The sequence below is a fragment of the Adiantum capillus-veneris genome, chromosome 22 (assembly GCF_014529385.1).
Source record: "Adiantum capillus-veneris isolate H3 chromosome 22, ASM1452938v2, whole genome shotgun sequence".
NCBI lineage: Eukaryota > Viridiplantae > Streptophyta > Polypodiopsida > Polypodiales > Pteridaceae > Adiantum > Adiantum capillus-veneris.
The window spans coordinates 5,343,726-5,367,715 of NC_140952.1; the positions used below are offsets into that span (position 1 = coordinate 5,343,726).

The 23,990-nt window shown below is 37.5% G+C and overlaps 1 pseudogene; it reads left to right on the top strand.

Annotated features, from left to right (window-relative positions):
* Window positions 1–11,111: 11,111 nt before the first annotated feature.
* On the top strand, window positions 11,112–12,322 carry LOC147428868 (uncharacterized; annotated as a pseudogene).
* The last annotated feature ends 11,668 nt before the right edge of the window (window positions 12,323–23,990 follow it).

Genomic DNA, 23,990 nt, shown 5'->3' on the forward strand with positions numbered 1-23,990 from the left:
GGAGATTTCTCTTATGTATTAGATGTGGAGTAGCTTTTCTAGACACATGAGACTTTATTTGAATTCCTTTTAGTAAGAGAAGCATGCTTTGTGGTATCTATCTAGAAGATAGTACAAGCTCAAAACTTGGGCTTTTGGAAACTTGGGTGTGTATCATTGAAAGAGACTCAAAATCTTAAGCCAATTTGTTTTGAGATTATAGATCTTTTTTGGTGTGTATAATATCCTGATGTCTTTGTTTTGGATTAATTTTTTTGTGTTGCTAGAAAAGGCTCTGAATCTAAAATCAAAAAGCTCACAAAATTGGTTTTGATTGCAAAAGCTCAAAATTGAAAGCTTGCAACTGAAACACACTCTTAAGCAAGATGAGTGAAAGGACCTCAATTTGGGCACTGAAGAAGATCCAACGATAGTCAGGATCAGTATTCATGTGGATGGAGAGTTCTTGCTGGATTTTTTTCATTTATTGATGGAATATAAAGACTTCTTTGCATGGGATTATTCTAAAGTTGAGAGAATAGATCCTACTTTGCATCGGCATCATATTAATCTCAAAGAGAATGCAGTTTGGATTGTGCAACAAAGGTACATAATGAATCCAAATTTTGCATATTAGTAGGTCAATCATAAGATTGACAAATTGTTGGCTCTCAAGTTTATAGAACCAATTCATGAAGTTACCTTGTTATCACCCATCATTGTTGTACCCAAGAATATTGGCAAGATCAGATTTTATGTTGATTACAAATAAGTTGAATGCATCCACTATCACTGATCCATTTACAATGTCATTTTGTGATGCAATATTGGATGCAATTGCATGGAAAGAAATGTATAGTTTTCTGAATGGTTTTTCATGCAATGAGATCAAGGTTGTTGAGGAGGATCACCACAAAACAACTTTTATAACAGAGTGGGGATATTTTTCATCTAAAGTCATGAATTTTGGGCTCAAAAATGGACCACCATCATTCAATTTTACAGCTTACAAAACATTTGAACCTTACTTATAGGATTTCATGAGAATCTTTGTGGATAATTTTTCAATATTTTAAAGAAATATTTGCACTTGCATAATCTAACGTTGTGTTTTGAAAGGTGTAGATAGTTCAGAATGTGCCTTAACCGTTTCAAGAGTGTGATTATCATTAGTGGAGTACTTCTAGGTCATGTGGTTTCTCAGGAAGGAATGTCCATTCATGAGAATAAGATTGAAGTTATTAAAGTAGCCCGAGCTCCATAAAATGTGAAGAAGTGAGAAGGTTTGTTGGTTAAGTTAAATGGCATGCTAGGTACATCAGATATTTAGCAAATGTGTTCATGCCTCTTACTTATTTGACAAAGAAGAATGTGCCTTTGTTTGGACTGAGCCTCAAGAGAACTCATTTCAGATGTTGAAGAAAATGTTATCAGTTGCACCAATATTACAAAGTCAACATTGGATGTTACCATTTCATGTCTATGTTGATGCATCGGATATGTCTTTTGGAGTTTTTCTTATGCACAAAAGAGTTACAGTATGGGTCAAACCTTTGTACTATGCCAATAGAGTGTTAACACCAGCTGAAAGAAATTATGTTGGGACAAAAAGAGAAGCTCTTGGCATGGTGTATGCTTTAAACAAATTAAGGCATTACTTGTTTAGCAACATAGTGGTTGTTCATGGTGACCATCAAGCATTGTTGTCTTTAATTAAGAAGGCATTGTTGATAGGGAGACTAGCTAGATGGATGTTGTTGTTGCAAGAGTTTGACCTTGTGATTGTTCATAATCCTAGGAAAGAGCATGCTACAGCATATTACTTAAGCAGAATTGAAACTAGAGAAGATCCAATAGGTGTTCAACATGATCTACCTGATGATGAGTTGTTTGAATCTCAAAATGAAATATCTGAATCATGGTATGATCACATGTTAATAATTTTGACAGATGGTACAATTCCATTAGGTTTTACATGTGATCAAAGAAGAAAGTTTTCTCTTAAAAGTAGACCATTTTTTGTGATAGCACGAGCTTTATATAGAAAGGGAGTTGATCAAGTGATTAGAAGATGTGTGCCCTGAGTTTGAACAGAAAGTTGTATTCTAGGAAGCTCATTCAAGAGCAATAGGTGGACACTTTTCAGGTGATATAAACTGGTAAAAAGGTGCTGCAAGATGGATTATGGTGGCCTACTGTGTTGAAGATGCTCATGAACATGCAAAAAGTTGTGTTATTTGTTAGAAGCTTGGTCAATCAAATTCTAGGGATAGGATGTCTGATCATCCTATATTGCCTTTGGAACCTTTTCAAAAATGGGGACTGGTAAATCCCACTACAAGGGATGAAAATATATTTTGGTTGCTACTACTGATGACTATTGCACCAAGTGGGTGGAAGTTGTAGCCCTTAAGGACAACAAAGCTCATAGTGTTGCCATGTTTCTTCACCACAACATTATGACCAGGTTTGGCTACCCTGTGGAATTGGTGAGTGACAAGGGAACTTGTTTCTTGAATGATCAGGTCATTTCAAAGATAACCAAAACTCATATGATAATGCATAAGAAATCTACAAGTTATCATCCTTAGGCCAATGGTCATGCTGAGAGTACCACTGAGGCTCCGGTTACAATCTTGAAGAAGATTGTTCAGGATTATCAAAAGCATTAGGATCAAAAGCTAGATTCAGCATTGTGGTTTTTCAAAATTTCTTTCAAGGTAACAACAGGTATGACTCCATTCAAATTGGTGTATGACCTTGAGGCTATATTTCCAATGAAATTTGTAGTGCCAAGCCTCAGAGTGAGTGCAAAAAAAATGGGCCCTAAACTATCAATTAAAGTCAAGAGAAAATATCTAATGCAGTTGGAAGAGGACATGTTAGTTAGTTCCTACATCACTGAGGTGATTCAGAGAAGGAGAAAAGCTCAGGTGAGCATGGATGTCAAATTTAAGGTTTTTCAAATTGAAGATTGGGTGATGCTTTATAACTCCAAATTAGAGCCACATCCAGGTAAGTTAACTGTAAGATATAAAGGTCCATAGCAGATTGTGCAAAACTTGGGCGAGGGCACATTTATTGTAGCTAATGTTTTTGGCACTACGGTTGAGAATTATGTTAATGGATTCAGGTTGAAAATTTTTTAGGGGAAACCACCTCATTTGGATTGGCCCTTAACTTGGTTGATTGAGTCAAAGAAGTTGATAGAAATCCAAGTGGCTAGAGTTTCTAGTGCTTATTAGTTTTATGACCAAGACATGGAGAAGAAGGTTGTATCTTACAACCCAATACAAGAGTCAAAGAAGTTGATAGAAAGACAAGTGGCTAGAGTTTCTAGTGCTTATCAGTGTTATGACCAGAACATGGAGAAGAAGAAGGTTGTTTCTGACAACCCAATATAAGAGAAGAAGATTGCACTTAAAATTGATGCACTTTCAGATGGTGAGTTGGATCAAGTAGCAGGTTAGAGCTCCCAGTCTATAGAGCTAAATGGTTGGTCACTTGGAATATCTGAAGTCGAATGTTATTAGGTCAAATGCAATCGGATTTTGGTTGGTCAAAATCTTTAAAGTGGGAAATTTTGGAAAAATTTTGGAATTGCGAGTTGATTTTCCACTAAGCAAAATCATCACAAAGAGGATACATTAGAGGTGTGTGAGAATTGGGGTGCGCTAATCAAAGGTGCAAGCCATCACCTATGTCGCACTCATCCTTCACATATGTTGTCACCAAAGTTTCTAAAGTATGCTCTTATTGTCCACTTGCCTTTAGCCATGGTGAGAGGGAAGCATAGTAGCACCATGCAATCAGAGCCTTATAACAATGAGCCACCAAGGCAACTACATCACAAGGAAGTAGTAATCAGCATTGACATTAGTAGCCTAGAGGAAGAAGAATGTTTTGGCTGAGGAGGATGTTGTTGAGGGTGATTGGTTGATCAAGTATACACACGTACTTATGAATTCTGCCAAAATCTCAAGCAGCAATCCTACGTGTAGCCGCATGCTTTGTGCTCTCTCCATGATTTTCTAGTTTATCCTTTCTGAAAGTCCATTTTGCTGAGGTGTCCTTGGGGTTGTCCTTTGCCTCCGAATACAATTTCTAGCACAAAAGCTTTCAAAAGCTTGGTTGCAATATTTGCCTCCATTGTCAGATATGAGGCATTTAAGCTTGGTACTTGCTTCATTCTCCACAAAGGCTTTCCACCTTTGAAATATGAAAAAAAGATCAGATTTATTCTTCATTGCATAAACCCATGTTTTTCTAGTTGCATCGTCTATGAATGTTACATAGTACAACAAGCCACCAAGGGATGGTGTACTTGTAGGAACCCAAACATCAAAATGAACCAACTCAAGTTTTTTATTTTCTCATTCACTTCTTCCCTTTAGAAATTTTATCCTCTTTTGTTTACCGTAAACACAATCTTCACAAAACTCTAAGTCCACTTCTTTCAAACCTAGTATAAGCTTCTTTGATTGAAGGATTTGCATTCCTTTGGCACTCATATACCCAAGTCGATAGTGCCACACCGCACCGTTGACTTTTGTAGCTATTACACAAGTTGAAGATTGTGTGCTAATAGTACACAAGTAGAGTGTACCAACCTTTTCTCCTATGGAAACCACCAAAGATCCCTTTGAGATCTTCCAATGTTTGTTTCCAAATGCAATGTTGTAACCTTCATCATCCAATTGTCTTCCAGAGATCAAATTTTTGTGAAGAGAAGGACCATGCTTAACATCTTTAAGATTCCATTCATTTCCATTAGAAATGTTGACACAAATTGTACCTTTGCCGACAATTTCAAAAGCTTCTTCATCTCCCAAGTATACATTCCCAAAATACCTTTGGTGTAATCTTGGAAATGTTGCTTGTGCGGTGTTGCACGGAATGAAGCCCCGAAATCTAATTTCCAAGAATTAGATACATCATCTAATGAAAGAATTAGAGTATCTTGCTCTAATTTACCTACCACATTGGCCTTCAATGGTGGCTTGTTGCCTTGAGACTTTGACTCCTTCTTCTTCTTGGATCAGCAATCCTTCTTGATGTGGCCCTTCTTGCCGCAGTTCCAACATTCAAGAATTGACTTTGTACATGACTTGGTCCACCTTAAGCGATCACAACCCTTGTGGTTGTTGAACATCTCCTTCAATCTTGTCCTTGTTTTCACTGACAATGCAACACTTTATGATTCACTTGTGCTTCTTCTTTGCATTTTCTCGCTTAGGAGAACACCCACAACATCATCAAACTTAAGAGTCTTTGTATTAGAGACAAATTTACTTACAGCCATCACAAAGTTGTCCCAACTATGCGGTAGAGACGATAGTATAAGGAGGGATTGTACTTTGTCATCAAAATTGGCCTTCATCGATCAAAACTGATTTTTTTTGTGTTAAAGTTGTTTTGGTATTCTGCAAACTGAACCTCTCTCTGTCATTTTAGATTGAACAAGCGCTTCATGAGAAATACCTTATTGGATTCCGATGGCTTCTCATAGAGTCCGTCAAGAAAATTCATCAAGTCCTCCATGGTCTTCATCTCCGAAACATTGAAGGCCGCCATTGATGCCAAGCTTAGCCAGGTTGTTCCTAACGTCTTTCGGTTAAGGAAAATGCATGCTTCACCTGCTATTGTTGCGTGCTTATTTGCAAGACCTCCTAGTGGCAAAGAAAATTTCTTCTGGTAGAGATAGTCTTCAATCTACATCTTCCAATGTTGGTACTTTTCCTATTTAACTTCTCTATATTGAGCTTACCTTCCTCCGCCATTAGTTTAGCTATGAGAAACCCTTGCTTTGATACCAATTGTTAGGAAATAGGACGTAGCTAAGTAGATATTAGAGTAGTTTACTTAATGGAGAGAAATAGTTTTCACACACAAGAGATTATAAATTAGAGAGAGACAAAGAGAGAGAGAGAGAGAGAGAGAGAGAGAGAGAGAGCACAATATGCATGGTTCACCCAATGTGGGCTATATCCACGGGAAAGCACCCACTCAATGGATTTAGTATTTCAAACTAGAAGTAGGTTACAAAGGGCTTATACCCTTATTGGAACTCTTGCCTTGCTTCACTATCACCACCTCACACACACCTTGTTTCATCAAATTCACAATGCATTTTGTGTGTAGAAGAGGCCTCCTTTTATAGACCAAAAGGGCTGCCCTCTCTCATGAGAGTTAGTCGTGTGTGGCCGCCCTTGTGTAAAAAATTCAAAGTTGAATTCTCCCGTATGCTCATGTGTGGTCATCCTTGAGAAGACAAGTTGGCCTAGAAGTCGGTCACCGGTCAAATACTTCTACCCAACGGCCATCAGGCAACCAATTGGCCATTTTTTGGCCGCTTTTCGGCTGCCTTCCATAATATTGTGGGGAAAAACGAATATTTTGGCGATGAATTTTTTGTTTTTTGGTGAGTGATTTTTGTTACGCATGATGGATTCTCCTCATAACGGGGGGCCTTACAAATGTGTGTTTTTTTAGACTAAAAGTTAGAAGGGGTGAATCAGGCTGCATACATAACAAGCTCCAATTAAAGTGGTGAAACAGGCTCGAAATCAGGAAGCAACCAAAAATCAGTCAGTGTGGCGGATGAGTTAAAACTTTTGGAACAAACCAAAATTAAAAATGGGTCAATAAGGACTCAACAAGAATCATGGAAAGCCAAAAGAGATAGAACGAAAAGAAAGCGGCTAAGGGATATTAAACCAGACAAAGTATCAACTCAAACATAAACAGGAGAGCAAAGAAAACTCAAAGGGGTCAAAAGAGTCAAAGAATGTATCAGGCTGTTCGAACTTAGTAGAAAAGGTAAAAAAGCATTTAGATGTTATGTTGCAAGCCTATGAGGCAAGACAAAAGAACAACCAAACTTTGAAACAAAGATTGCTGACTTATCTTCATGCTGAATTCAAAACCAAACAAATGGAGATGTGCAAAAATTTCATGGAAACCGTTCAAGCGCTAATACAACCAAAAGCCTTGGAATCTCTAGCATAACTAAATTATATTTCTAAACGGGTAAAAACAAAAGAACCTTGTTAAAAACAACATAGGAGAACAAATCAAAATATATTGATTCTATGACGGATGTGAATATGATCACCTATTCAAACATTGCGCTAAGAATCCAGACAACATGATCAAATCAACAAAAGTGAAAAAGGAGGGATTGAGGGTTGTTGCGGACACAATGGATGAGGTTGAATTTCTTGAGATGCTACAAATTCTTGAAGTGGATGAGTCGTGGCCGCATTCACTATGGAAGACAATCAGACATAGAAAAGATGGATGGGCAATGTAGCTATCAAAACCAATCCCTGAGGTCAACATGGATCATGAAGTTTCTATTTTCCATTATATGGAGATGAAAGTACGGAAGTATATATGGAGAGTAACCCAGCAACCATAACAATTTTTCCATCCTTTATAGGGGAACATGAGAAAAAATCTGAAGTAAGAATCGTATCATCACAATGGAATCCAATTCCACGGATGATGGATACAAAGATTTTATATGATTTGATGTCTTCTCCTATAAGATGCACCACTACTCTTGCTACACTTCTAAAAATCAGACCACATTTGTGGGGACAAATGAGCAAAAACCTAGAAAAAATGGGGTTGAAAATCCATCCAAAAGATAGGCTTGTAGATGAAATCATGGAAACAAATCAAGCGGAGAAACCCAAAGAGATCATGTACCAATGAATAAGGTGGGTGATTCTTGTGAAGTCAAGGAAGGAAATGCCACCTTACTACTAGAGTACAAGGGGTTAAAGACGATAGCAATACTTGACAGTGGAGCTGGAGTAGGTGCTACAAAGGGAATCTGGGAGAAATGGGGAAGATGAGCTCTCAAGAAAAAACGCATGAATTTATAGCTAGAGAAAGGGTACGTGGAGATATCCTTAGGGATATTGGAACAAGTCATTATATCCTCTTATGGAATAGAATACGAACATAGTTTTGCTATAGTTGATTTCAAAAAAGGCAATGACTTTGAAGTTATTCTGGGGCATTTATGCATCAGCTCAAAATGGTTCAAGGTTGGGACTAGGACCATCTCTATTTGCAGCATAAGGGTATCACAACTAGGGTTAGCATGGAGGGCCATAGTTACAGGGATATAAGCAGCACCCCGTAATAGCACCCCTGTAGAAGACTTTGGTGTAACTACGGACTTAGAAACATAGTTACCTACTTGATTAATGAATGATGTACATATTCAAATGTATGCAACATCAAAATACAAAATTTTGAGAAAGGAGGACTACTTCTTAGAGAACTTTGTAGAGGATAACTATTACATGAAAGACCCATTTCAAGAGGAGTTGTTTGAACCCTTTGGATGGGAGAAAGTGATGGCGATGCTAGATGTTTTTGTAAATGAGGTAACCACCACCACGAACTTTTGAAATAAATATGGTTATAACATAATGCCTTTCCAAATGGTAAATGTTATCTTAAAACCAAAAGTGGGAAGAAAAACAACAGAGACCAATGAGACAATTGATTGTAAATGAGTAGTGGACGAAGTTTCTATTTGAGATATAAGTGATGATAATGAGGATGAATTTCATGATTCAAGAAGAGATGAACTTGGGAATGATACTAAGAAACAATCTTTTGAGTGGCTTAGAAAACACAAATCTCCAAAATCGAATGAGCTGGTCTTCTATGAGTTTCCTAACCAAAAAATAAGGAGACAAAAGAGATAGCAAATGAGACGCATGAGAAAACAACAAACCAAATTCGAGAAACCAATTCCAAAGTTGATTACCCAAACAGACAACTTTTGAGCACATGACTGTGTCCAAGAAAAAATAACCAAAAAAACCTTTGACATAGCTGAGGAAAAAGAAAACAAGGGACGCGACTAACACACCAACAAAGATGTACAAAACTGAACAAAAAGGCAAGTATCAAAAGTTGAAACGAACACTAAAAGAGGTTTGGACAACATAGATGGAGAGTGAGGGAGATTCTAACATTGAAAATCTCAATGCACCCTCGCATTCAAGACTGACGTATTGTGGTTGAGTAACAAATATAAGAGCATTGTGCATAGAATTTTGTTTGTGCTCTTAGCTTGCCCATTTGCTTGAGGGTGGTGTGTCACAAATTTTAAATGAAGCACCATAAATTCTTGCAATAGATAATCAATCATCTCATTGAGAAAATGAGTCCCACAATCACTGACTATCTCAATTGAAAGCGCATATCTCATGAAGATTTTCTCATACAAGAACTGCGCTATTGTTATGGCATTGTTTTGCTGTGTGCTTTGGATTCTACCCATTTGGTCAAATAATATGTTGCCACTATGATGTATTGGGCATGTGTTTGATATGTCGGTGGTGAAATAGGCCCAACAAAGTCTATTCCGCATTTGGTAAATTCACTAGCTCTCATCATTGGTCACAACTGCATCTCATCACGTCACATTGGTACTTTTGTTCATTGGCAAGAATCACATCCTTTGACATAGTGCTCTACATCCATGAATAGAGTAGGCCACCAGATTCCTACAAGAAGTATTGCTTTTATGGTTTTGCCAATGAAAAAGTGACCTCCCACCGGTCGCATGTGCTTGCTCAAATATCGGTAAGTACTCATGCTCCACGTCACATATTGTTGAGTCGGATATTTGCTAAGTCTGATTATTTGTTGACTATGATTATTACTGAGTCTGATATTTGGTCAGCAGATATTCGTTGAGTCTGAATATTGTTGGGTCTGAATATTGTTGGGTCTGAATATTTGCTGGGTCGGAATATTGCTGGGTCTGAATATTTGGGTCGGAATATTGCTAGGTCGGATTTTTGCTAGGTCGGATTTTTTTGAGTCTGATATTTTATGTCAAGAACATTTTTGGGTTGGACACTCATAGCCATCATCTTGTACTGGTATTGGGACAGGTTATGAGTAGGGGAATGAGAGAGAAGCTTTAGCCATGGTGTTCTTTGCTCTGTCTGATCTTTTCTCTATATTCTGTATTGTTGACTTTTAAGTTATCTGACAGTGTCTTTTGCTGAGTCTGATCATGGAGTTAGTGTTTATTCTCTATTTGAGAGCATGTGTGTTGAGAAAGATTCTTGTGTTGTTGAACCCCAACGCATTTGGCAATCCTGTTGGGCCATTGAAGGTTTCGCCAACACATTTGGTGAACCTACTTAGTGAACTTACTGCAATTGTTTGTGTGTTGTGTCTGACATTCTTGTTTAGTTAATTACTTATTGTGATGGTATGTATGTTGGGTCTGATTACCTTTTGTCTCAGCATTCAAGGTCGGTGTTTGTGTTTCACTAGTGATGATGCTATGAAAGAATCTATCCTAAAGGAGAAATTGTTAGATCAAGGAGAGGAAATTCAAGAGTAGTAGAGATGATGGATGTCAACCATCATGTTTGATTAGAAGCGTTGCTGAAAATTCAAAATTTTGATTTTACTCCTATAAGTGTTGCAAATTCAGGCTGCACAGATTCAGCAAGGTGCTATAGATTCAGACCGTGCAAAATGGTGGAAATTTGGATGATTTTGTAGAGACAAAAGAACAATTTCTTGAAATCAGAAAGAGAAATTTGATGTTGAATCTGATGTTGATAATTAGATATGTCGAAGCAAACAAACTTAAGAATGGTATCTTTTACTGAATTTTTCCAAACATATAAATACATCACTAAACTAAAATATCCCAATCAATTTAAGCAACCAATTAAATGGACTATGCGGATCCTGGTACAGCATCTGTGGCTCTTCATTTATCAAATTTAATGGGTCTCGGATAGGTGTGGTGCACCGATCTTGAGGGCTAAACATGATTGTTGTATTTTAATGAAGTGAATGTTATAGGGGGTAAAAGGAAGAAAGAGAAATGTGAGGTTTGCATGGGTAAGAAGCATGAGGTGGATGATTTTCTATGTGTAGTTGATGAGTGCTTAAAGAGAGATGCTTGTAGGAAGTGGTGCATGGTGGATTTGTGCACAAGACTTCATAACATGCTATGTGTAGTTGATGAGTGCTTAAAGAGAGATGCTTGTAGGAAGTGGTGCATGGTGGATTTGTGCACAAGACTTCATAACATTGGCCACAAATTGCAAATGGAAACTTCCTAAAACAAAATGGAAAGAGGCTTAAAGAAGTTAGATGATTTTGAAGATGACTTGGAGAATGCATATAAATGGCTAGATGATCATAAAGGGGATAGGGGAAAATCACGTTCTAGTAGAAAGAAGGTTTTCAAGTTGCAAAAAGCATGTGAGAAGCTGAGGGGTGCATATGAGAATGAGTTTGAAGGGGATTCGAGTGATGATGAGATGATGATGATGGATGGAGGATCGGTCATGTAATCCACCAAGTAGGGATACCAAAGATGGAGGAGAAGGAGGTGCAAAAGGAGGTTGGCCAAAAGACCCTAGAAGAGCCCCTAGATACCCCTAACCTACCACTAGAGTATACCCATGGAGTGGAAGAGGAAGGTCCATTGCTTAAACTTATGTTGTTTGCATATGGAAAATGTTGTTACCCTATTTGTGAGGAGAAGCATGTCATACATAACTATGATGTTGTTACCCTATTTGTGAGGAGAAGCATGTCATACATAACTATGATATTGTTCATGTTATTCAAAGCCCACTTGAAGAGGTGGATAGTGAGATGAATGCATTGGAGGAATTGATGGAAATCAAATTTCCTAAAATCAAGTTTACTGAGGAGAAATTTCTGAAAACCATATCAGTTCAAGAGGAGTCTCCACCAAAAAGATCCCTGCAGGTGAAAGTGTTGCAAAAAGGTGTTGAAGGAACATTGAAGGAGTTTATAGATGCTGATTCTGATGATCGGCAAATTCAAACAAAAAATCAAACCACTATGCCAGATGTTGCATATGATCAAGTGAATCAAAATTTTGGTTTTGAATCTTTTGAAGGACAGATTTTGATATCACAGGTCAATATCAAGCAAGGATATGCTTCAGTTGCAAAGAATTGGAAGCAGTAGATTCTGTTGTTCCAATCTAAACAAGGATGAATCAAAAAAAGGTCTCACAGATCAAATTCAGCATGAAGAATGTTAAGAGCAAGTCTTTGAGGAGTGTAAAACAGGTTTAACAGGTTTTGTGGAGCATGCAATGATGTTTGAAATGCAGAATGATGAAATTTCAATGGATGTGCATTCTGAAATTCATGTGGCACAAGTTGTTCTCAATCCAAGCATACTTTTGTTGAAAGATGTGTGTTTTAAAGTTGATGAGATAGTAGAAGTGGATTCTTACAGGATGGACTGTCATATATGGATGGTGGACTATCAAAATTCAGGATTTCATGTGCTATAAATTTTGGAGTAGCAAACTGGGCAAAGAAGAATACATTACAGGATGTTAATGTGAGGTCCCTGCCCCTTGTCGAGAGGAGCGGAGTACCTTCGATACGTCTCCAATCCTGATAAGGAAAAACCAACGGACATTGCCTTAGCTACTACATAGCCACGGGCATGAACCGTTAGTGAAGGATTGGTCCTATCTCGCTATGGCGGAGCGTGACCACCATAACCCTATCTAAAAACTATCTATAATCAATTATACCTAAAAGTGTAAATCTTAGAGTGACCAACCTGTGCGCTTTTTTCTCCATGTTTAAGAAGCACAGCCGCCAAGGTTTGTCTCTTTTAAGATTTATGACTTAAAAAAAATTCTAGCATTGGAAAGTTACCCGACTCATCGGGTCCACCCGTCCATAGAATGATACCTTCGGGGTATCATTCTCCCACTTTCCACACCACACTCACCCTTCTTTTGTTATCTAATTACTACCACACTGTTTAAACATACATGTTCCTTTACTTTATTTATGATACTGGTTCGTTAAAACAGCCCTTCAAACAGTATTACAAACAATTATCAAACAAGAAATCGTCCAATTTTAAACCAACAACCCTTGGATTAGGTTCACTCAAGAATCTCTACTGGCGCTATTATGTCCGATAGGTGTATACATTATTCATAAAAACCCTTGTCCTCATGAGCGTCCCATACCGCTCGACAAGTATTCGTTGTGCTAATCTGGACGTACTCTCGTCACAGCAACAACGGTGCCAATCTGGGCGTCATCCTCACGCCTCGGCAAAAAAAAACCGCAGTATCCAACTTGGCTAATCTGGGTGTACTCCCACCACAGCATTAGCGGTGCCATCCTGGGCGTCATCTCACACCTCGGAAACTGCCACATAATACCAGCGCTAATAAGTAGAGAGACTTGAGAAAAACCATACCGAAGGTTTTGGACAAACATTCTTTCCTATAGCAACCTGTTTAACCACACAATCTTTCCTACTTGTCAAACATATGACGAGTTTCTTGGGGTTAAGCCCCATGGTTTCGGTCCGTGTTTTCTTTTCATAAGGTAAATACTATATTCCTATGGTCTCGCATATGCAATGATGCATAACTTGAAACTGCAATACTAACCTGTACCATAGCTCCGAATTGTCCGATTGGTGGAGACATAGCATGTTCCGCAGGAGTTCCACCGTTACTTGTACCGGCTTCATGATCATTAGCGCCTTATGTTCGAGCACGCTTTGGAGCCATTTTTTTGTACGACACTTATGTTATACACTTAGAACTTTAAATTGGTCAATTTTCGTAGTAATCTCCTTGTTTTCAAAGAGAGTCTGTAACTTGAACCCTCGCCAACTCGATTCACACTTAGTGTTGTTGTTCTACATCTAATTTCTATACATCAAATATTTGCTAATCTTAATTAATCAAAAATTAAGTGTGTAAATTACGAGTGAAAGTTTAGGAATGCGTTACTTTTATGCATGACATTTCTAGTCCAATTCTAATTTCAATTTCTATACTTCAACTAAATCAATTTTTAGTATTATTCAAAATTCTATTTAACCTAATTGATAATAACATTGGTGAATGAGAATTTCATCATGTATAATAAGAATATGATGAGTTCTCTTATGTATTAACTTTAAATTAACAATATATAAGTTAATAGTGAAGATGTACTAACTAGAGAGAGTAGGTATACTTAGAGAGATTAGAGTAAGAGAAAACATACACACACATATTTTCTAAAGTTAATTGAATCTTACTATCCATTAGAAATATTAGAGTAAAAGATAGCACACACACACACACATATCCTTCTTAAAGCTAATTGAATCTTACTAATCTATTAGAAGATTAGAGTAAAAGATAGCACACATACACACATAGCTAATTGAATCTTACTAATCCATTAGAGATTAGAGTAATAGATAGCACACACACACACATATCTAATTGAATCTTACTAATCTATTAGAGAGGATTAGAGTAGGAGATAGCACACATACACACATATCCTTCTTAAAACTAATTGAATGCTCAATTAATACACACCTTATTAGTCCACTAGAGTTTTTCCTCTCTTAGTGGTTGGTGGACGCCTTCTCTCTAAGAGAAGTGGCAGCACTTCGTGAGCGCTATAGAGGCAATCTCTATGCCTAAAGTGTGAGCATGGATGCTCTATTTATAGCAGAAAGAAAAACGTCCAACTTTTGTTTTTTTAAAAATATTTTTTTTTATTTTTTTATTTTTTTCCAAAAATCATACCTGCGTTTTTGGTACCCTTGTGGTACCCATGAGCTTGACCACTTTGTCATTATCATCAAAAGATAAGGCCACACAAGCCCCTCCTCATTAAGATTAGTCAAGAGTAGCCTCTCCTTTTTCATGTGACAGTGTGTCCCACTTTGTCCCCTCCTATGTGATCCATGTGCCTTCATTTGTCATCCTTGTGTATTCTTTTGTCTTTATAATTATTTTATTTATTTCCTTAATGATAATTTACTTTACATTTTTAAGCTAAACTTTACAGTCTTATATTAACTTTACAGTAGTAAAAGAAAATTCTACAATCAGTAAATAAATCTTGCAATAAGTTAGTTAGTGATTCATATAGCTAAACATGTCAGAATTTTGTAGCGTAAATTTTAATTTCTAGGTTTTCTCAACCTACTATTCATAATTTGAACTCGAACATCTTAAATAAGGAGTGATGGTTCAAAAAAAATACAAATGCGTAATAGAACTTGTGTGCAATTTGAAAGTAGAGACCTTACAATCTCCCCAACTTAGAATTTGAGATGCCCTCATCTTAAGAACAATGAAGGGTAATCCTTAAGAAGGGATGTCTCATCTTCCCAAGTAGCATCTTCTATAGGGAAATCCTTCCATAAGATAAGATGTTCTTTGATGGATCTATTCCTAAGCTTTCTCTCTCGAGTTTCCAGGATAGTATCAGGTTGGAGTTGTAGAACATCTTGAGCAGGTAAAATGATTTTCTCATCATCAAGGACATGGTCAGGGTTATATACATAAGGTTTTAACGGACTTACATGAAATACATCATGCACTTTGAGATGAGAAGGGAGTTTTAGTCTATAAGCTTGATCACTTACAACCTTGATTATTTCGTAAGGTCCACAATATCGGTAGCTAAGCTTCTTATACCTTCCGAGAGACAGATTGCTCTTTTTGGGCTTTACTCGTAAGAAAACTTTGTCACCTTCTTTGAAAATCCGATCAGATCTTTTTAAGTCGGCGTACTTCTTTTGTCGATCTTGAGCCACTTGAATATCCCTTCGAATAGCTTTGGTTTGAGCTTCCATTTCTTCAAGAATTTTCTTTGAGGCTTCTACCCTTATAGTGGGGTCACAAAAGTTAAGAGGTGATAAACATTCTTGACCATAAAGAGCATTAAAAGGTGTCATTCCAATACTTCTATGAGTAGAGGAATTGTATGCATACTCTACCAAGGGTAGGTATTGAATCCACTTGTGAGGTTCTCTATTGCAGTAGGCTCTGAGGATGTCTTCAATTACTTGATTAACTCTTTCAGTTTGGCCATCAGTTTGAGGATGATAAGCAGTACTAAAACATAACTGGGTTCCAATAGCTTGAAACAATGATACCCAAAACTTTGAAGTAAACTTGGCATCACGATCGCTAACAATCCTCTTGGGTAAACCATGAATTTTGAAAACCTCCTTCACAAACAGACGAGCAATATCTGAAGCTGTAAAGGTTGTCTTGACTGGGATTAAGTGATCCACTTTAGTAAGCAAGTCGACTATGACCATGATTGAATCATAGCCAGCTTGGACAGAAGGAAACCCGGTGATAAAGTCCATGCTAATACATTCCCATTTCATTTGTGGAATATCTAAAGGATGTAATTTACCTGGCATCTTTAGTCTCTCTGCCTTAATCCTTTGACAAGACAAACACTGCTTGACATAGCGAAGGACATCACCCTTCATACCTTGCCAATAGTAACTTCTGCGAATTGCATTGATAGTTTTGGCATAACCTGGATGTTCTGAAGTTGGGCCATCATGTGCTTCATATAGGATAGCATTCCTTAGGGTAATATCCTTAGGTATGCATAGTCAATTCCTATAGTAAATTTTCCCATCTTCGAAGGAGTAATGTAGAGGTTTAGGCGGATTTGATGATACCCTCTCTTCACGTAGGATACTAGCAAGCATCTGGTAATCTGCATCTCTGATAGCAGCATAGGAGACCTTGTCTAAAATAGGGTTCTTAGCCATGGAAATTGCCCCCAGAAAAGCTTTACGGCTTAGGGCATCTATCACAACATTATCCTTACCTGGTCTAAATTTAATATCAAAATCATATTCGTGCATGAGCTCTATCCATCTCCTCTGTCTCATATTAAGGTTAGGTTGGGTAAAAATCCACTTAAGACTCTTTTGATCTGTTACCAATTGGAATTGGCGTCTCAATAGATAATGTCTCCATAGCTTGAGAGCATGAATAACTGCTAGCAATTCTAAATCATGTGTAGCATAATTCACTTCATGAATCCTAAGCGTCCGAGAAGTATAAGCTACAGGCCTTCCTTCTTGAGTAAGGACTCCTCCTAATGCAAGGTTACTAGCATCTATGATCACCTCGAATTCTTGGGTGAAATCTGGAAGTTTTAAGAGAGGTTCTGAAGCAAGATACTCCTTAAGTTTTTTGAAGCAAGACTCATGTTTTTCTTCCCAAAGTATCGTAGCTCCTTTCTTTAGCAAGTCAGTTAGTGGTGCATCTTTAAGAGCATAGTCCTTTACAAAGATCCTGTACCACCCTGTGATACCTAAGAACCCTCTGACTTCGGTTTGTGAAGTGGGTTGAGGCCATTCCACAATATCTTTGACTTTGTCAGGGTCAACAGAGACTCCTTCAGGTGAAATGATAAACCCTAAGTAATAGACCTTAGGGGTAAAGAAGGTACATTTGCTTTTCTTTGCATACAGCTTATTTCGGCGTAAAAGCTCTAACACTTTCTTAACATGTCCTTCATGCTCTTCCTCTGATTTGGAATAAATTAAGATATCGTTAAAGAATACTAGGACAAAATCATCCAAGAATTCTCTAAAGATATCGTGCATCAGACGATTGACAGTTGCAGGAGCATTCGTAAGTCCGAAAGCCATCACTGTAAATTCGTAATGACCATAACGAGTGTTGAAAGCTGTTTTGGAGATATCAACCTCCTGGATTCGAATTTGATGATAGCCAAATCTAAGATCAATCTTCGTGAATATTTTGGCTCCATGTAATCTATCCATCATCTCATCAATACGAGGAATTGGATATTTATTCTTGATGGTAACCTGATTTAAGCCCCTACAATCTATGCAAAGTCGAAGAGAGCCATCCTTTTTCTTTTGGAAGAGAATAGGTGAACCCCATGGAGATGTACTAGGTCGGATAAACCCTTGCTCAATCAACTGCTTGAGCTGCTCCTTGAGTTCTATAGCCTCTGGAAGTGACATCTTGTACGTCGCTCTTGAGATTGGTTCACTACCTGGAAAAATTTTGATTTCATGGTCTACCTCCCTAGGTGGTGGTAGTTCAGAAAGTTCAGCAGGGAAAACATCCGAAAATTCTTCTAGCCACATTGGTTCAGGGTTGGAAGAAGATTTTTCTACTTTGTTTATCTTGACTACAAAAATTTGTTGACCCTTGCGTAACCCTTTCAAAAGACGATTAGCTTTGACCAAGGAAGCTTTTGGTCGTCCATTCTGGCCTTGAATAGTGACTTCTTGACCTAGGTTGTCTGCAAAAGTAACACTTCCTTGGGCACAATGGATATTGGCATTATGACTGGCTAACCAATCCATTCCAAGAATTCCGTCATAGATTCCTATGGGTAAGGTTCGAAAAGTAGCAGAAGTAGAGTATTCTCCCAACTTGAAATCTATTTTTCCCATAGTGTACTGAGATAACACCTCCTTTCCATTGGCTAATTCAACTCTCATCTTTCTTGAAGGGTGTTGATTAAGTCCTAACCTCCTTAAACATTTAGGTGACAAGAAAGAATGAGTACTACCACAATCAATAAGAAGCTCAAATTTTTCACCTTGGTGATTTGCAGGTGTTTGAATGATAGCATATTGTTGTCTTGCTCTTGGGTTATCAATTGCAGCATGTAGAGTTGCTCTTTCCTCTTGTTCTTCTCCCAATGTTGGTTCTCCTATGATAGCATTGACTCTGGCAGCAATTCCGCGCCCTCGATCTTGTCCTCCATTTCTTCCTCCACGATTTATTATTTGTCCTCGTCCTCTAGCTTGAGTAGGTGTATTTGTTGCGGAGACTCGCCTAGGACATACATTCCTGAAATGTCCTAGCTCGTTGCATTCATAGCATCTAAGATCTGCATTTTGAGCTCCAGTTGCTGAAGCTGCAACTATTGGATGAGTTTGGTGAACTGGGTAAACTTGCCTTTGGTTCCACATCATAGGCGGTCCTCTCCTTCCAGCATTCCTTAAATTTCCATTTCGTACCCTTTGAGAGTTTGACATCTCTTTAGCTAAGGGTTTAGCTCTTAAAAGAGCATCTTGCAAATTTACAGGCCTCATGGCTTCTAGACAAGTATTTAAAGGAGAATTTAGCCCTTGGCAGAAACGGGCTACTTGTTGATCTGCGGTCATTGGCGGAGCATAGCGCCTAAGAGTTACAAATTTGGAGTAGTATTCTTCCACTGTAAGATGAAACTGACATAAGTTGAAGAATTCATTCATCTTAAGGGATTCGTGTGCAGGTGAAAGATAGCGTCCTTTGACAGCATACTTAATGTCTTCCCAAGTTTGAGTGTTTTGAGCTACTTGATTATCTTTGGAGTGTTGTTTCCACCAAAGCTTGGCATCCCCCGTGAGACGAAACATAGCCAACATTTCCTGGTTATCGGGAGTAGTACCAGCAGCAGCAAAATAATCTTCCATCTCTTCGAGCCACACTTCTGCATCGCGCTCAACTAGGGCTCCTTCCCCTTTGAAAGAGGGAAGTTTAGTTTTCTTGAGAAGTAACTTTTTCTCTTGAAGAGATGTGTACACCGCACTCTGTGCAATATAGATTAAGTGAAACTTTATTGGATACTCTAACTTTAATCCACTTTAAGGCAAAACTTGATCAGACAATAATACAAACAAAAGCTAATATTAATCCAAAATTTATTTATATACACATTATTTTCTACCAAGGTTGGTAGTCTTTAGGTACAAGGATTGTAATGTCTCTATATTTTGAGTTTAGTGACTACAAAAGGATAGGCTAAAGGATCAAAATAATAAGTTTCTTTTGACCCTTGAAAGCTACGAGATACATATATGGGTCGAATCCTACCACCATGGATAACTTTTGTAACTTGGTTATAGACCCATTGAGTCTGAGATATCTTTTCTCCTCCCAAGGATATGGTAGCATCCGGATTCTTAGTACCAAGGAAAAGATAAACTTCGATGACTTTTAACTCCTCTGCCCAATGAAGTTTCTTGAGATTGGTATCCATGCACCATATCTTGTCAGTATCGATGGTATAGATTCCTCCAGATGGACTCCAGTTGATGCCCCATCCCCTATGCACCCTTGGAATAGGTGGTGCAAACACCCTATCCAAAATCATCATCACCCTTTTTCGAAACTGATAATTTGGTGATTGGCATGCATTTTCAAACATGATGGTGAACACCTGGACTTTCTGGTAGGCTAAATGAACATTTTCCTGTACCAGGAAAGTTCAGTCTTCACTACCATATAAAAACTCAAAACAATTTTTCTATGCTCTTCTATAATTTCAAACATTCGCATCCTTCAATATCCAAACATCAATCTAAAAATCTCCCCAAGCTTTAACCTAGGCTCTGATACCAGTGTGAGGTCCCTACCCCTTGTCGAGAGGAGCGGAGTACCTTTGATAGGTCTCCAATCCTGATAAGGAAAAACCAACGGACATTGCCTTAGCTACTACGTAGCCACGAGCATGAACCGTTAGTGAAGGATTGGTCCTATCTCGCTATGGCGGAGCGTGACCACCATAACCCTATCTAAAAACTATCTATAATCAATTATACCTAAAACTGTAAATCTTAGAGTGACCAACCTGTGCGCTTTTTTCTCCATGTTTAAGAAGCACAGCCGCCAAGGTTTGTCTCTTTTAAGATTTATGACTAAAAAAAAATTCTAGCATTGCAAAGTTACCCGACTCATCGGGTCCACCCGTCCATAGAATGATACCGTCGGGGTATCATTCTCCCACTTTCCATACCACACTCACCCTTCTTTTGTTATCTAATTACTACCACACTGTTTAAACATACATGTTCCTTTACTTTATTTATGATACTGGTTCGTTAAAACAGCCCTTCAAACAGTATTACAAACAATTATCAAACAAGAAATCGTCCAATTTTAAACCAACAACCCTTGGATTAGGTTCACTCAAGAATCTCTACTGGCGCTATTATGTCCGATCGGTGTATACATTATTCATAAAAACCCTTGTCCTCATGAGCGTCCCATACCGCTCGACAAATACTCCTTATGCTAATCTAGACGTACTCCCGTCACAGCAACAACGGTGCCAATCTAGGCATCATCCTCACGCCACGGTAAAACAAAACCGCAGTATCCAACTTGGCTAATCTGGGTGTACTCCCACCACAGCATCAGCGGTGCCATCCTGGGCGTCATCTCACGCCTCGGCAACTGCCACATAATACCAGCGCTAATAAGTAGAGAGACTTGAGAAAAACCATACTAAAGGTTTTGGACAAACATTCTTTCCTATAGCAATCAGTTTAACCAGACAATCTTTCCTACTTGTCAAACATATGACGAGTTGCTTGGGGTTAAGCCCCGTGGTTTCGGTCCGTGTTTTCTTTTCATAAGGTAAATACTATATTCCTATGTTCTTGCATATGCAATGATGCATAACTTGAAACTGCAATACTAACCTGTACCATAGCTCCGAATTGTCCGATTGGTGGAGACATAGCATGTTCCACAGGAGTTCCACCGTTACTTGTACCGGCTTCATGATCATTAGCGCCTTATGTTCGAGCACGCTTTGGAGCCATTTTTTTGTACTACACTTATGTTATACACTTAGAACTTTAAATTGATCAATTTCCGTAGTAATCTCCTTGTTTTCAAAGAGAGTCTGTAATTTGAACCCTCGCCAACTCGATTCACACTTAGTGTTGTTGTTCTACATCTAATTTCTATACATCAAATATTAGCTAATCTTAATTAATCAAAAATTAAGTGTGTAAATTACGAGTGAAAGTATAGGAATGCATTACTTTTATGCATGACATTTCTAGTCCAATTCGAATTTCAATTTCTATACGTCAACTAAATCAATTTTTAGTATTATTCAAAATTCTATTTAACCTAGTTGATAATAACATTGGTGAATGAGAAATTCATCATGTATAATAAAAATATGATGAGTTCTCTTATGTATTAACTTTCAATTAACAATATATAAGTTAATAGTGAAGATGTACTAACTAGAGAGAGTAGGTATACTTAGAGAGATTAGAGTAAGAGAAAACATACACACACATCTTTTCTAAAGTTAATTGAATCTTACTATCCATTAGAAAGATTAGAGTAAAAGATAGCACACACACACACACATATCCTTCTTAAAGCTAATTGAATCTTACTAATCTATTAGAAGATTAGAGTAAAAGATAGCACACATACACACATAGCTAATTGAATCTTACTAATCCATTAGAGATTAGAGTTATAGATAGCGCACACACACACACATATCTAATTGAATCTTACTAATCTATCAGAGAGATTAGAGTAGGAGATAGCACACATACACACATATCCTTTTTAAAACTAATTGAATGCTCAATTAATACACACCTTATTAGTCCACTAGAGTTTTTGCTCTCTTAGTGGTTTGTGGATGCCTTCTCTTTAAGAGAAGTGGCAGCACTTCGTGAGCGCTATAGAGGCAATCTCTATGTTTAAAGTGTGAGCATGGATGCTTTATTTATAGTAGAAAGAAAAACGTCCAACTTTTTTTTCCAACTTTTGTTTTCAAAAAAATATATTTTTTTAAAATTGTTTTTTAATAAAAAAATATTTTTTTATTTTTTTATTTTTTTTCAAAAATCATACCCGCGTTTTTGGTACCCTTGTGGTACCCATGAGCTTGACCACTTTGTCATTATCATCAAAAGATAAGGCCACACAAGCCCCCCCCCCCCTCATTAAGATTAGTCAAGAGTAGCCTCTCCTTTTTCATGTGATAGTGTGTCCCACTTTGTCCCCTCCTATGTGATCCATGTGCCTTCATTTGTCATCCGTGTGTATTCTTTTGTCTTTATAATTATTTTATTTATTTTCTTAATGATAATTTACTTTACATTTTTAAGTTAAACTTTACAGTCTTATATTAACTTTACAGTAGTAAAAGAAAATTCTACAATCAGTAAATAAATCTTGCAATAAGTTAGTTAGTGATTCATATAGCTAAACATGTCAGAATTTTGTAGCGTAAATTTTAATTTCTAAGTTTTCTCAACCTACGATTCATAATTTGAACTCGAACATCTTAAATAAGGAGTGATGGTTCAAAAAAAATACAAATGCATAATAGAACTTGTGTGCAATTTGAAAGTAGAGACCTTACAGTTAAGATGGACTTAACGATTGGATTAGGTGGAATGTGCCTTTTATATGAGGATGATCTGCTTTTGAAAAATATAGAGGATGCTTTGATTTTGAAAATTTGGAGTTCAAAAATTTTCAATAGAATGACAGAAAGTTCACAATGAAAAAAGGTAGCAATACATCAGATCCAACAAAAATGGAAAGTCAATCAGTTGCAGCAGTGGGTATCTCAGAAATCTATAGAGGAGCATTTTGTAAATGGAAAGGAAGTGGATACTTAAAATTTTAAAGAGGATGTTCGGTTGGAGTTTGCGTGAAAGGTTTTCACTAAGTTGAAATTGTTTCCTGCACTTCATCTTTGGAGGAGAGGATTTCTCATTGAATTTTGGTTCCATAAGTTTATTTTTTATTATTTGATTTGGATGTATTTGTATTTGAGAGGTTCCCTACCTTGGCATGTTGTCAAAAAGTGGAGTACAATGATATGGGATTGCACATGTAAGGTGGAAAAACATTTAATTTTTGAAGCAACATCAAAACAAGGACATGTTGTTGCAAAGGAAAATGGAATGGCTTTCAAGATGTTTGCAAATGTGCAGAAGTACATCAGTATGCAACAAATTCAGCTAGAGACTCCGATGCAGTAGGTAGAAAATTTTGGTGTATCTGCAGAAACAAACTCAGTTAATGGATAGGCTGAAATCAAAGATGGAGTCTATGGAAGAGAAGCATAAACAAAAGCTGCAAGAAATTTTGACACAGCATCAAGTGAAGTGAAAAAAGTTAAAATGTCACTTGGCATGTTTAAGGAGTGGACACAAACTTTGGAGATCATAGTTCAGCTTGAACTAGAGCAATTGGAGAGTAGAAATACAAATTTTCACGTTCAAAATGAATTTTTGAATGACTGACTTCAACCTTTGTTGGAGTTGAAGAAGCATGCATTAGGTCAAGAAGATGCACATGTAAATGGTGTGTTGATGTTTGACTAAGATCTTTCAATTGTAAAGCAGCAAAT